Source organism: Xylocopa sonorina, chromosome 6 (assembly GCF_050948175.1).
Source record: "Xylocopa sonorina isolate GNS202 chromosome 6, iyXylSono1_principal, whole genome shotgun sequence".
Classification (NCBI taxonomy): domain Eukaryota; kingdom Metazoa; phylum Arthropoda; class Insecta; order Hymenoptera; family Apidae; genus Xylocopa; species Xylocopa sonorina.
In genome coordinates, this window is record NC_135198.1 from 10833469 (window position 1) to 10847585 (window position 14117).

Sequence of the window (14117 nt, forward strand, 5' to 3'; positions counted from 1 at the left end):
CAACCCCCGGATTCGCTCTCCGTCTTCCCCGTATCTACCTCTTTGTTCGCGTTCACGAGCAAACCCAACTATTACAAACGACCGTGAACGGAGGGTGGCTGGAGGGGGTGGTCCGGTTTTCCCTCTTTCCATTTCTATGCGCCGCCACACAATAGCCGGCCCGCTGTTTCCACGAAGAATAATATTTTCCGCAAAGTCACACGCCCCCGTTCTGTAATCGGTTTTTGTTTCGCGAGGAGGAGCACGCGAAAGAGGGGCTCTCGCTCGCGCACGTGTCCGAGCCTTGTGTCACGGTAAACACCCCCTCTGCGCAGCCCCCAGTTATGAAATCTTTTATGCGCGCCGGCGACGATTGCCGTCGATTCGATACGATAAATCGTCCCGCGGACCGTTACGATAATTTCGACGATAAGCAATAACCGTGGGCAATGATATATTTACGAGAGAGGAGGAATTCGGTGCTTCGCGCGCGGGATAGTTCCGACGCTCGTTGGCGGACGAAATTTAAGGGATGATTCCGGGGCCCAATACAGCACGCAAATGAGCGGCAACGAAATTGCACGCGCCAGGCTGTATTTTTCAAAACGATCAATTTAAATACTATCTTTTATTGCTCTCCTATAAAATCATCCCCTAAATGTTCCATCGGCATATCGCATAGTGGCATAAGCCGATTCTTTATTCCAAGGAAACGGTTCGATCAGCTTCCTCGCAGTTCGCACTTTTTCGATGCCAGCGAAATGGACAGGATAGTTGATCGTGAAAAAAATTCGGCGCTCTTTTTTCATAAACTGTCGGAGACGCCGTAAATTCAAAGCTGGCAGGGGGATTCATATCGCGCGGATTTATCTCGGTCACGAGCGCGTCGCCTTCGCTTCTGCAATCAAAGAGAGCGAAGATAAAATGCAAGCCTGAAAGCCGATTACCTTACCCGGGCCGTGTGTTCCCTTTGCAATTTCCTCCGTAACGAACAACGCGCCAGGGTCCATAGGCATCATTAATACCAATATAACGCAACACGAGCCCCATAATGACCGAGCTGAATCGCGGACAAAAGCAGCGGCGTCACACCCTCGATCTATTTTTCCTCGTCTCGATATCGTAGTCGATTAATTTCTTAGGCCTCGCCCTCTCCTCGTCTCGAGGCCCTCCACCCACGCCTCCCAACTCTACCCTTTGAGCTGACCGAGCAAAAATGCTGCAGTGTCACGCGTTCGCGATCGGAACCAGCGAGAAGCGCGCGCTAACGAAGCGAATTTTACGGGCGAATTTTCGAACGATCAGATAACAACGACTGGGGAGGGATAGATCACCAGTTTTCCGAAGACAATGTAAACGGGGCTGGGTGGATACAGCTAAACGGGCTTAAGGGATTAATCTTTACTAGTCCGTTCGGTACACGACAGAAGTTAGATAAAGTCCGGCGTTCTCCAGCGGCGGAACGCTGGCTGGCGGACGCGGAGTTACCTAAGCTAACAATAATTTAATCACATTCAATAGTGGCTGCGATCGTTGCCCCGAGATTACCGGTGAAACAGTACTTAACGTCGGGACACCTGTATCTAGGGCACCACCGGTGGCGCTCCACGGAATTAGCATTTCAATAACTCCGATAAGGGGCTCCGGTAATGGACGCCGTTCCTCAAAATCTCGTCGCGGGGGGAGTGGCGGGATCGATGGAACAAATCCGGCGATTTATCTCCGAGCCCATTACCGCGCGAAACTTTCCGACGATCGCGGGAATCCACGGCGTCGAGTCAACCCGGTGACCCAGTGCGCCCGAATCCTGCGAATAAACCAGCCCCGTTGCCTGGGGCGAGTTCGCCTCGAGATCTCGACGCCCTTTTCTCGTCGCGAGCAACCGGAGGATCGTAATTAGTCCCGGTGTAAATCCCGCCCGAGGCATTCGTCTAGCATCCGTCGGAGAGGGCTGTCCTTATCGTTCGCTGGCACCACGGCCAGGCCCTGGGAGAATCACGGATCGCTCGCGAACGGGGACGACTTTCGAGGGCTTGGTGAAACCGTTCGTAGGTCGGAGAGATTCCCAGGGAGAGGGTATCAAGTCGGGAACGACGGGCGACGCTTTTGGGGGAGGAAAAAACCGCGATCACGGAGTCGGGAAAAGAGAAAAAGGAATGGAAAGAGAGCGAGAGAGGAGTGGTGGGCGAAACGAGACCGAGCGTGGGATATGTCGAGAGATCGAAGGGGTGCGTCGCGTTTGGGGTGGCGAAGGGATGGGGATAAGACGAGAGCAAGAAGGGTGCGACGGGATGGGACGGCTAAAGTGATTGCGAAAAGGGGGTCAGAGGGAAAATGGGCTACGTTGCTTTAATAGAGTGAGCCATGATGGATGACGCCGGATCGATATTACTTCTTCTTTCCGGCGAGTATCTACGCGACACCGAGTATCCACGGCATTCCGGAAGCCGCGACGGACTCCGCTGACGATATACGAGCTCGCATACCGGACATTTTCGACGCTGGACACACGTACAGACCATAAGCAGAGCCGCGTTTCGCGATCCCGCGGCCTCCGTTATTACGACGAGCCTTATGGACGGTAGACGTCGGACAAGAATTCGTAATACCGCGTCCGTCTCGTTCGTGTTCGTTTAGGTGACGGGACACCGGAGAGCCGGATAAGCACCATTTTCTTAGCCAAGGATAATTGTCGCGGGAATGGAATTCCTTCGCGCAAGAAATCCCGGGTAATGAGTTATATAATTTCGAGCCGAGCCGTACGTGTACGCCAACCGCTCGATCCTCGTCCCCTTTCGTGGTGAACGCTCGGTTGCACCGAATGCCACCGCGAGCACGCAACAACGTCCTATCGCTTGTTCCAACCGGATGGACGTGTACTACGCTTTCTTTCGCGCACGCTATTTCCCCTTCAGATATCGCGTCGCAACGCGCATGGAGAACGCGAACTATTCAATTAAAATTTTTTGCTAAAATATTAACTCTATCGTTCGTCGTCATTGGTCGATCGAAAAGAACCAGAAGAAAGCGTCTCCAGCGTAGCCAGCCCCGCAATGCGTTAATTCACCCCGTCGCTTAATCACCCCGTCATATCGATCGCGGCAGCTGCGTAACAAGTACCATCCGGCGGGCAGTTAGGAATTAAAGTAGCCGTGCAACGATGGAACTTTTAATAAGCGTAAATATTATTCCCAACGGCGGAGGTACGGTCGGTCCGTGTCGTGAAAGGAGTTAATTCTCCTCGAGACGCAGGAACCTCGACGACGCGGCGGCGTACCAGGCGAAAAGAACAAGCGCGACGAAAAGCCGGGGGATGGGCCAAAGGGCGCGCGAATGGCTTTTCGAAAAAAATATCCGCTCGTTTAGCCCCGGGTGATGCCCGCCCGGGGAGTAGCGTTTCGCTCGCGACGGGCTGGAAGTATCGAGGTTCGTCACGAAGTTCAGCCGCCCTGGGACACTTGGGGGGTGTCTCCGCGCGACGATGGCAACGGCGCCGCGTGATATAAAGTTACTCGAAATTACATCTGCATATTATTTCAATTTTGTAGATTGTTTAACTGCAGTAACGCCCCGGATACAGGGGCGGAACTCCCAGCAAAGTTTTCTTAGGATAATCTCTCCTAGGTACAGTGGAGAGCTTGGCGCCACCCTCCACCCCCGGCGCAGCACATCGCCCCTCGGCCACCCTCTGTCTACAGCCAACTTGCCGCATCTCATTGACTGTGTGTCGGAAGGAATTTGTTGGTCCCACCCCATCCTCGTAGCCCGTCGTCCCCGCTGTCTAAAATTAATTTTGGTGGCTGCCACCGCGGAACGGAAAGAGATCGCCGCGAGAGCGACAGAAAGAGAGAGACGAGGCTCAACGAGCCGCGAAGCGAATAAATAAGTCCCGGTCGACGGGCTGTATCGATGGAACGTCGTTACGATGCCCGAAACTGCGCGAAAAACCGCGAGAAAAATGTTCCCAGTTTACGCGACATTCCGCTCGACGGCCAATAAACAGCGGGTCGAAAAACAACCCGATACCACCCGCTGCGGGGCGTAAATCATCGCAAGTTTACATTAGATCGGTCGGAAACGCGTTTTGTCGGGGTGGAAATGGGTGAGAAAAAAAATTAATCGAAGGATTCGTGCGTTCCAGATGATAGCAGGCACTTGCCATGGACTTCCGCGTGTCCCTCGCACCACCGGAAATGCATTATTCGCGTCGAGTGGCTGCGACGCGCAATAAAAGTAACGACGAAGATGGAACTCTCGCTCCTCGTTGGTTAGCGACCTGAAATGTCCTATTTTTCCACCACTCAATCGAAAAACTTTGGCCAATCGCATGAATACGTGGACATTGTATATTTAACCGCTTGTCTGGTCCACAGGATGATATTGTGTTAAACAACGAAGTGTGTATTTCGGTATGACGTCAAGGGCTGTCGCGTATTTAACATCATCTGGACGTGAACGGCATCGAACCAATATTGATATATATATTTACATCGTATGTAGGTTGAATCTAAATGTATTTACCTACTAATCTATAGCGGTACAACATCGACGTTTCATCCGTACAACGTGTGATGAGATCGCGTGTCGATTGTATCTCGTGGCAACGTTGTAATCAAGAAAAGGTTGGTTGGCGATATCCACGCACCTCGCAGACCAACCTGCGAGACATTATTTCGGTGAGACCGCGCCTACACGGGGCAAAAAGGTGAGCCAATACAGCCGGGGCGATCTTCAATTTCAATTTGCGCGAACGTACACTTATCAGGGCGTGTCTCGAGCTGACGTTTGACGGAATAGAAGTACTTCCGAGATTAATTCCCGCGCCTCTCGGCATTTTGATCGGCGGGATACGACGGCGAAATAACTTCGAACGCCTTCCACTTCCTGCGATCGCGCAGGGCGTGCAAACCAGCCCACCCTCGGAAGAGAACGAAGGCCGACGGTGTAAGAGGGTGGCGAGAGGGAGGAAAAGCGAGGGAGGAGAGAAAAAAAAACGATAGACGAGAGACAAAGAGGAGGGAGAGGAGACAGAGGAGGGTGGGCAGTGTGTCGTTTGTATCAATTTACCGGAGCTACCCTCACGCCCACCGACTTTGCTTCAGATTTAATCTAATGCCACGTCGAGAAGGGTAATTCATTAAACAACAAGATCCCCACCTAGATCGGACTCGCCTCGAGAGACCGACCGCCAGCGCTGGAATTCGCCGATTTTCCACGAAAAATAAATAATTAAATTCTCGCCAAAATTTCTCGCCGAAATCTCGCGCGAAGGGGAACACGAGGATAGATTTACTACACCCGGGTAGTTTCTTCGTCTACTTCGCTCGTGTCTTCAATCCTCCGAGCACCGCGTTCTTTAGCGTATTAAAAAATTTGTAATCTTGAGAGACCCGGATGAATGAGAATCTAAATAAATAAAGAAGCCGCGCGGCTGTGTTCCAACGGAGCTGGGCCCTTAATTTTGAGTAATCCTCGTTCCGTGAGGTCTCTCGCGTTGCCTCAGCGGGAAAAAGTATACAGGTCGCTCTTCAATTAAAACTTGTTGCGAGCAATCGGGTGGTTTACTTAGGATCAAGTTGCCTCGAAAGAAATTATCCCATTGTTTAACCGAGTCACATCGAACGATGCGTGCGCTTCTTTTGGTCGGGCAATCCCATCGCGCGATGGATACATTTTTTCCTCTTTTAATCAGCGCGGACGCACGCGAAAATTCCACGGGTTCGGGGTATTTTTGCAACGGTTCGAAATAAACTCGATATTAAGGGAGAAGAATCGTGTTGATTAAATCCATGGAAAAACCGGAACGTATAGGGGGGAACGATATTATGATATTTATGGCGTCCATGACGGGCCAGAATTGCGTCGGTGGTTTTTATTGCGCGTACGTACTGATAATATCGGTGCTCCGAGGATTATCCCGTATAGGTTCCGGGTATTATCCGGTGGTTTCCGTCCGATTCGTTTTTTCAAGGGCTTCACTCTTTCAGACACATTGCGGTATATTGGATGGCGCTAGACGGTCGAGCGGTGCGATGGAAAAAAAAATTTGATACACCCGCTCCAGGTAGACGGAAAGAAAATATTTTCTCTCGCTGAATTTCTTTGAAAGCTTTTCGACCACGATCCGGAATTGGCGATGAGAGAGAGAGAGAGAGAGAGAGAGAGAGGGAGAGGGAGGTAGTCAGGAGAAGTAAAGAATCGAGAGAAAAAAAAAGGGAAGAAAGAGGAAAATGTAACGGCAAGAAAAAGAGAAGTTGCTCGGTTCGAAGATAGGAGCAATTCTGGTTCGTAAAGGGTTTTCGAAAATTGGAAACGCGTACGTGAGATCGAAAAGTTGGCGGACGTGCGATCCTAAATCGCGATTCTCACCTCGAAACCCCTTTGCAATCGTGAATCACTTGATTTACCGATGGGAATTAGAAAACTTTAATTACCCGGCCACGTATTTCGTATCTAAGGCAGTCGCGACGGTCCCAAGAACGAAATATTCGTTTTGAGTGGCTCGTTAAATTCCAACGGCGCTTTCGCAGCCCCGTACGAAAACTCAGCCAATAGATCACGCTAAACTTCCTGCACGTTCGTGCTGGCGATTCCCTCATCCCAGCACGAGTCAAGGATAGCCGCAAGAGAACGTGAAAGGGAGGTAAGTTATATGTGTATATAGAGAGATGTAGATATATCTACGTCTGCAGACACCCTCTTCACAACCCTCCCACTCTCTTTCTCTCTCTCTCTCTCCCTGTTATAGAAATCTTTTAAATTCGGGGAATACACTGTTTCGATGGTATGCGCGACGTTTCGAAACGACTGACCGAGTATATCGAGGGTGACGCTGTCCTTTTTCATTGAAAATTTCAATATCCAGAGCCGTAAACTCGCGCCGAAATGGCAGCCGTATAAATTTCTATGGAATATTCGAAATCGTTCGTCGAAACGGGGTAACAGAGTGAAACGCGAAAACGAAGCCATTATCGTTAAATAATTTAATGCTTCGGGAAACGTTGCTCGAATTTTCGCATAAATTTCTCGACCGCATAATTTCCGGTCGGCTGTAGCGGGGTGTACCAGCACTCGCAAAAATCGCCTACAGTACTACCTTGTCCTCCCTCCTTGGTTTAATTATCCTAACGTTTCATAAATATCTGAGAAAAATTGCCCTATAAATTAGAATATTTCGACCGCGGTTAAGAGGGAGTGAAATACGCGAGGGTTGGAAATTGTGACCACGCAGCGTTGCTCGCATGACCGGCGCGACGTCGTGCCGTATCTACCCCGACTATCGTCTCGAGATCACCGTGAAAACGGTTATCAGGCGAAGATAATACCGGGTTCGCACGACTCGCCGGAGTCCAGGCTTAATTTCGTATTTGCTTTAATTTTAATTTCAACCGTGCAGCCATCCCTGGCCCAGCAGCTACACTCCCTCCGCCTAGCGAGGCCAGCCAGTCTGCCAGCCGACGGGGGTCTCCGGGCAATTATGATAATATCTTGATCCGATAATGGGACACGGTCTTATTCTTTACGAATTGTCGCGGGGTGGGCCCGTTGGGGTGGGCCGGGGTGTACGAACGGCGCCGATTTCACGCTCGAGAACTCCGGGAATGGAGCTGGCAAAGAGGAATTAAGATCTCGCGGAGGCTCTTGTCCCGACAATGCAAAGAACCTCCGACGGAGCGAGCGAGCGCGGATCGGAATAAGATGGATCGTGGCTGGAGCTGGAGGGACGCGGACCAACGCGGACGAACGCGAAACGGAAAAGGAGAGAGGGAAGATTGGAAGGGTCTCGAGCGAAAGGACAGGGGGTGAGTAGAGAAAAAGATCAAGAGAGAGAGAGAAAGAGGGAGAGGAGAGGAATAAGGAACGGGCTGGACCGAAACTGCCGGAGGGGGTAGAATCGAGAAGACGGTGGTGGTACGAACAGAAGCAAGGGGTCAGAAGGGACATTATACATGCTTCTGCAGCTCTGTCGCCGGGCCTTTGTTTATATTCCCAGGACAGGCAACGGGGACGGGACCGTTTGACATGTCGCCGCGCTCGCAAAGATGTTAAAGGACAAAAGGGGTAAAAACTTTCCCTGTCCCTCCGCCTCAGCTGGCCCTGCCAGCAGCCGCGGCTAAGGACCTCGTATCCATCCAAAGCGGTTCTCGCGGCTATTGAAAACGCCTCGGTAGACGGGCAAGTAGGAGGCAAGCTGCCTCACGGTACGCGCCTAAGTGCCGTATCATTATGCGGCCGGATAATGAACCCTCGCGAAGTGTTGGTAGGATAAGTAGCTTCCTATATTTCACGGAACGACCTACCGGCCGTTTTTCGGATCGTTCTCGAAGCAGGAACCAGGCCGGGGTCCGTTTTAAGAAAGAAACACGGAAACGCGCACGGTGTGTACCACGAGCGTAATTCGACCAGCAGCTGAGGCATTTTAAGCCGCGCCGACGACTGTTACCGCTCGCTCTAAATGCCTCGTCGCGCCTTCCTAGCCCATCAAACTGACTAGGTTGTAACATTCTCCAGCGTCCCTGCCGTTTTGCTCTAAATTCTCTGCCGCATTCTCTCTGTTCATCGAGCGTTATTCAGGATATAAGTGTCATAAATAAGGCGTAGTTTAGGGTCTCATTAACTTTAGATGATCGGGTGAGCTATTCCTCGAACGCCGTGTGCGTCTCGTTACGCTATTCCAGTCGATTCTATGGGCGAGTGTACGTACGTACCAAGCGTAGGGACACAGATCAGAAACACCTGGCCCCAGCGTATAATTAAAATGACCGATGTCACGCATGACACGGCCGTCCATGCCCCATAATTTTCCCTTAATCTTCGGATGGCTCCGATCCGAGTAATCTGGCCCGCGTATCACGCGGCTACCATAATTAGAAATAACTCTCGACCCGTCGTGTACCGATCCCCCTTCGCTCGGTTCCAACAGCTTCACCTCCGCCGTCCGTTCGCGAAGGAGGATATATATCTTCCGTCGAATAACTTCGAACAACGTGTCCCCTCCCTTGACACTTCATTACCCTGAAATAATTAATTCCTATCTGGTAACGAGATACCGGTCGTTAAAGTCCGTGACACTCGTAATACGCCCGGTTAATGATATCCATATCGCGGCCAGGTAGCCGCGGCTCGCGTGCGCGTATCATAAGCTGACGTGAGATGTACAGCTCGCCTTTGAATATTTCACTCCCTGAACCGGGTTCTCGCGCCAATCAACCGAAACGCAACCCGAGGCCCCGTTAAAAATTGACTCCCATCGTTTCAGCGTTCCACCCCTGCGCCTCGTCGCTTCTTTACCGCCCCCCTTTTTTTTTCCACTCCTTTCCCGATAAACTCGCGGAACCTACGTTGACGTTCAGCCCGTCAAGCCCGTCGTTCGAGGAGCGATCGATATCTCGGTCGTTTATCGAATCCCGTCCCCCTTCCTCGCCTTTCGATCGTTTCCGTCGGGTAATCTCCGACGAACTGTTAATTTATGCATGACTTTTTCCACCGTGTCACTTACAGCTCCCAGGATATCTTATTCCTCGCCGAGGCGGCGAGGTTCAGTTACATCGGTCGCCCGCTCCTGGTACCAGCCCTGATTTATAGCGAAACTTCGATTTTCCCAGTTCACAGCGTCGCAACAAGTTAATCCAGCATTGACCTAAGTAGGAACGCGTGTTTAACTCGGCAAAGTGTGAATTCCGCGTCCCATTCTTTTGATCCGTTTCTATCCAGGGGTCGTCCAACGGGGAGTATCCCTCGATCAACCGCCCCCCGCAGCACCCGTCGCCCCGCCGCTTGTCCACGGTTAATGGAACTCTTTCCACGCTGGCAGATTCAATTTAGGTTTTTCAGATTAGTAAATCAGTGTTACCGCGAAAAACAGACGTCCCGGTGAGCTCTGAATGTACACCGTTCCCGACGGTCTTATTACGCGGTCGAAATGGGAATGTCCGTTTCGAGAATCAGTTCCCTCCGTCGGTTTCCACCGGTAAATTGCAACTCCCGACGAGTCGAACGTTTAAACGAGTTGACGAGCCGCGCCGCGGCTCATGCTCATTATTACTGAATCGTTTTCCCTATGAAAATCACCGGGAAAGAACGCTCGAGAAAATAGTCGAACAGCCGCGGCTCCCACGGGCGTCGCCGCTAAATATAAGTAATTAAAACGTCGAGGTTTCGCGGCAGCCACTCCATTTGCTTGATATTTGTTCGCGGTTAGAAACGAGCCAGCATTCGTCACCGTTCCTCGTAGCCCCTGCTTAAAATGCCCAGCTTGCGCGCTCGGGTCCGCGCGAGTAAGAGGGTTGAACGTCGCTCCGCGGCCGAAACGGTGTTCGTTCGTGCTCGTACGTAACCGCGCGACAATGCACCCTTATGCAATCGCGCGCACCCACACGACGCGGTGCCCACCCCCTCTGAGAACAGAGAGCGGGTCGGCACGCATCTGTGTGGCCTGCTTTCACGCGGGGTGCATTTACATCGGAACAGTGTTCGTTCGTGAATTGATGCCGCGGTTAAAAACAATTGGGACGCGACCCGCTCGAGTTTCGTTTCTCTGGGAGCTGTCGCGACTTTTTTCCTCGCGGCCTACTGGACGATCTTTCGCGGTTCGCCGTCAAAGAATTCCGTTCGTCACGCGCCTCGTATCGGCGCGCGTCCTCGTTGCGATGTTGCAGAACGAATTGGATCTGAAACGAGACGACGTTCTCCATTCGAGAGGGAGAACGAACGAGCAGAGAAAACCGCGAGGAACGGCGCGCCAGGGTTCGTTCCGCAGCTGTTGCCAGCCCTGTGTGTTACGACTGCACAGTTTGTTCATTCTCCGCGCGGCTCTACCACCGCTACATCGCGCGGAGGGTGGTAAAGGGTGGCTCTAATGAAAGGAGTTTATTAGGACGCGCGCGCGATCGCACGCTGCCGGATGAGGAACGAGGGTGCAAGGGTGGATTTGCATCCCTTATGCGTAATTTCGCTTCGATATTGGATTAGTCGGTCCTGCGTTATCCGCGCCTCGGAATTACGACGTAGCGGCGCTGATTAGGGACCGAACGCGTCGCCAGCCTCTTTCTCCCTCGGTTCCCAGACCTCTCCCTCTATCGCGCCACCACCCACGCGCTGTTGCCCACCGCCGCGTTTTTTTTTCCCTGTCGTCTTTTTGGCTTGCGCTCGAAATAAAAGCTACCGATGGGCCATTGTCTCGAAATTAGCCGGCTGGATGTCGTGCACCGGCGTGGACCAGCTCGTACAGCCGGAGAAAATCGATCGCCGCGACTGTTTCCGTTGTCGCCGCGCTTTTGTCGGACTTACCCGCCAGCAGAGAATCGCAGCAACGCGCGACCACCGCCTCTCGCGCGTATACAGGACGCTTTACCACAGGTGGTCACGTTAAAAAATGTTTGCATCGACGACGATCTCTCTTACGGTTAGCGCGCGTACGACCGCCACTCGACATCGAAGTATTCAAGGGTGGCTTCGCACCCCCGCCAACGCGCCATTCGGGAGTACCAACGAGCCTCGTCGACGAGCAGCCATGGCGAAAAAGTAGAGGAATCTCTCTCCCAGCGGTTAATTCGAGATTTTTTCTCTCGGTATTGTGAAGATCCAGGCCTCTTTGAAATTCATTCGACTGTATTCCATTAGAACGGACGGTCTCTAGCCGGTACGCGAAAGTAGAACTCTCGTCTCGCCAGCGGGGATGAGGAGCGCTGGCCGCGGTTAAGAGCGGTCTCTTCAGATTCCGTTGAACTTTATCAGTCTCGTTCGGGTGGGACAGTCGTTTCGATTTAAAGCGAGACGCGATTCGCCGGGAATTTTAGGACACGGCCGTTTCGCCGGGCAAAGTGTTCCATTGAAAGGCCGCGTTTATAGTACCGTTTATACGGTGACGCGTATATACGCGCGTACCAATATTCTTGTAAGACGTATAAACTCTGACAATACCGTCGTCGAAAGGTTCCAGAGCGGTCGGTTATGACCGCGGCGATGTTCCGTAATGGTACAGTTAGAATGACCTATGCGGACACGCCCATCATCGACGCGGCGCTCGGCACCAGGAATTTTATCAAACGTCCAGGAATTGAATGCGTTTCTCGCGTTTCAGCATCGAACGCCATTACATCCGGCGGGTTGGTTCGTGGCTGCCAAATTGTTGCACGTTCTCACCCCACCCGGAGCGATTCCTTCCAATAAAGCTACACGCCTCGTGGCGTCTCGTTCGCCGGCGTATTCGAGATGTATCCCCGGCGTACGTGCTCCGGGATCGTAAACAATCTTTCATCGCGCGCATCCCTTGTTTTCGATCCGTTTAAATGTTTGCTCACGCGATCCGTCGAGCTGCAATAAGCAAATACGAAGCGCCGTGTCGGTATCGCGCAACCGGTTAGGCGACGAGGGGGAGTGGCGACCGTCAGGGCGAGGTGGAAGAGAAAAATTGAAGGGAAATTTTGTTCGCGATATTTACCAGGAACGGTTGACGGTTGAACGGTTAGCCTGGTAAGAGGGAAAAATTCAGCCGCGGAGCAATCTGTCCAAGTAAATAATAATGAAAACCTATCGATTGGGCGGACTGCGAGCCGGCGCGAGGCGGATACGTAGAATTACGGATCGCGCGTACCGAAACGCGCTCTGAATATTCAAAGTGATTTAACATTTCCTGGCCGACGCGTGAACGTTGTTGTTTCGATCCGCGTCGATCGGGAGGGAAACGATGGAACGAGCTGAAATAAAAAAAAAAAGAATCCTCTGCCATGCATCGCCTGGCGGTTTCGATAATCTTCCATTAAATTCGTCGGGGATGCTGTTAACGATACCGCCGTCGAGTAGATGTTAATATTTTCGATTGCATATTAACAAGTTGTTTCGTAAGGAAACATTGATGATTTAAATATCGCGATCGACCAAGGGGGTTGATAATAATTAGTGAGGTTATTCGAACCTCCTGTGAACCAACTTCGACAGATATACACCCTCGCAGACATTACTAATCTGACAATTTATTTAAGATTCGTGTAAATACAAACTTTCAATCGTGTTACCGCGTTTACAGCAGTAGCGAGGGGTAAAATGCATAGGGACAAGTGTCAGGGTAGAATGCGGGATTATTTAGAGAGGCGGAGGGTCACGTATACAGAGAGACACTCTTAAGTGGTTTCGAAGCGTTGCTGTATCAAGTGCCTTTCAACGCGTAACTTTTCGAGAGCAACGCAACTTGTCACCGATTCTTGACACAGAATTCCTAAAGAACGTGCACACACGTCTCGTCCGCCCGCGAAGTCCATCGAAACGGTTCGAGAGTAACCAACTGATTGTGCTCGGACAAATAGCGACGGATGTCCGGTTCTGTCGTCGATACTTCAACAATATCATAACAGATCCTCGCGTAATGCGTATCGAGAATCGTTAGCGACGTAAGAACTCTTTCAGAAACGTTTCCATCTATCGAATCCCTAACCCAATGGCGTACAAAAGAGTTTGCCGAGTGCTGGTACTGGTCCGTTTGTTCGAGGCAGCGCTCTGCTTACTACCACGTTCTTCGACGTTGTTGATCCTCATTGTCGTTGTGGAGCACGATCAATTGAAAGAGCTCGCAGCGGTGAATGTCCACCGATATCAAGTTTCCGGTTAAACGTCGTTCAAGTAGTGCCGGTGCAGCTTGAAAAGGGGGTAGACCGTCCCATTGAAACCAGATCATGCGCGACCGTATAGTTGCATTCGACGGCCGTTTTACGCGACAAATTAACAATCTAGAATGGCCAGCAAAAAAAAAAAAGGCCAAGCGAAAAACCAGCCCGCGTTTCGATCGAACGATTCCTCTTTCGTCTAGCTTTCGACAACTGAAAATCTAGTCGCGCGTCGTTTGCGAACGGGGCTGTACATATTTTCGAGCCACCCCCTCGCAATCGGTGTTCGCAACGCTCGTTGGAAACGATTTGCCAGGCTTTCAATTAATGCGGCACGCGCGTTTCCTCGCTCGGCTGCAATTTATCGTGAAAGGAGAGGATGGGAAGGGAAGAAAAAAGCGGAAAGGAACGAAATTCGAGCGGAGTCCATCGCAGCGAGAAATCGATTTGAATCGAGCGGACGTAGAGCCGGGGTCCGGACCGTAGTAGACCTTCGGAATCCGGAGCAGAGACGAGCGGTTCTAACAAAAAGGGGAC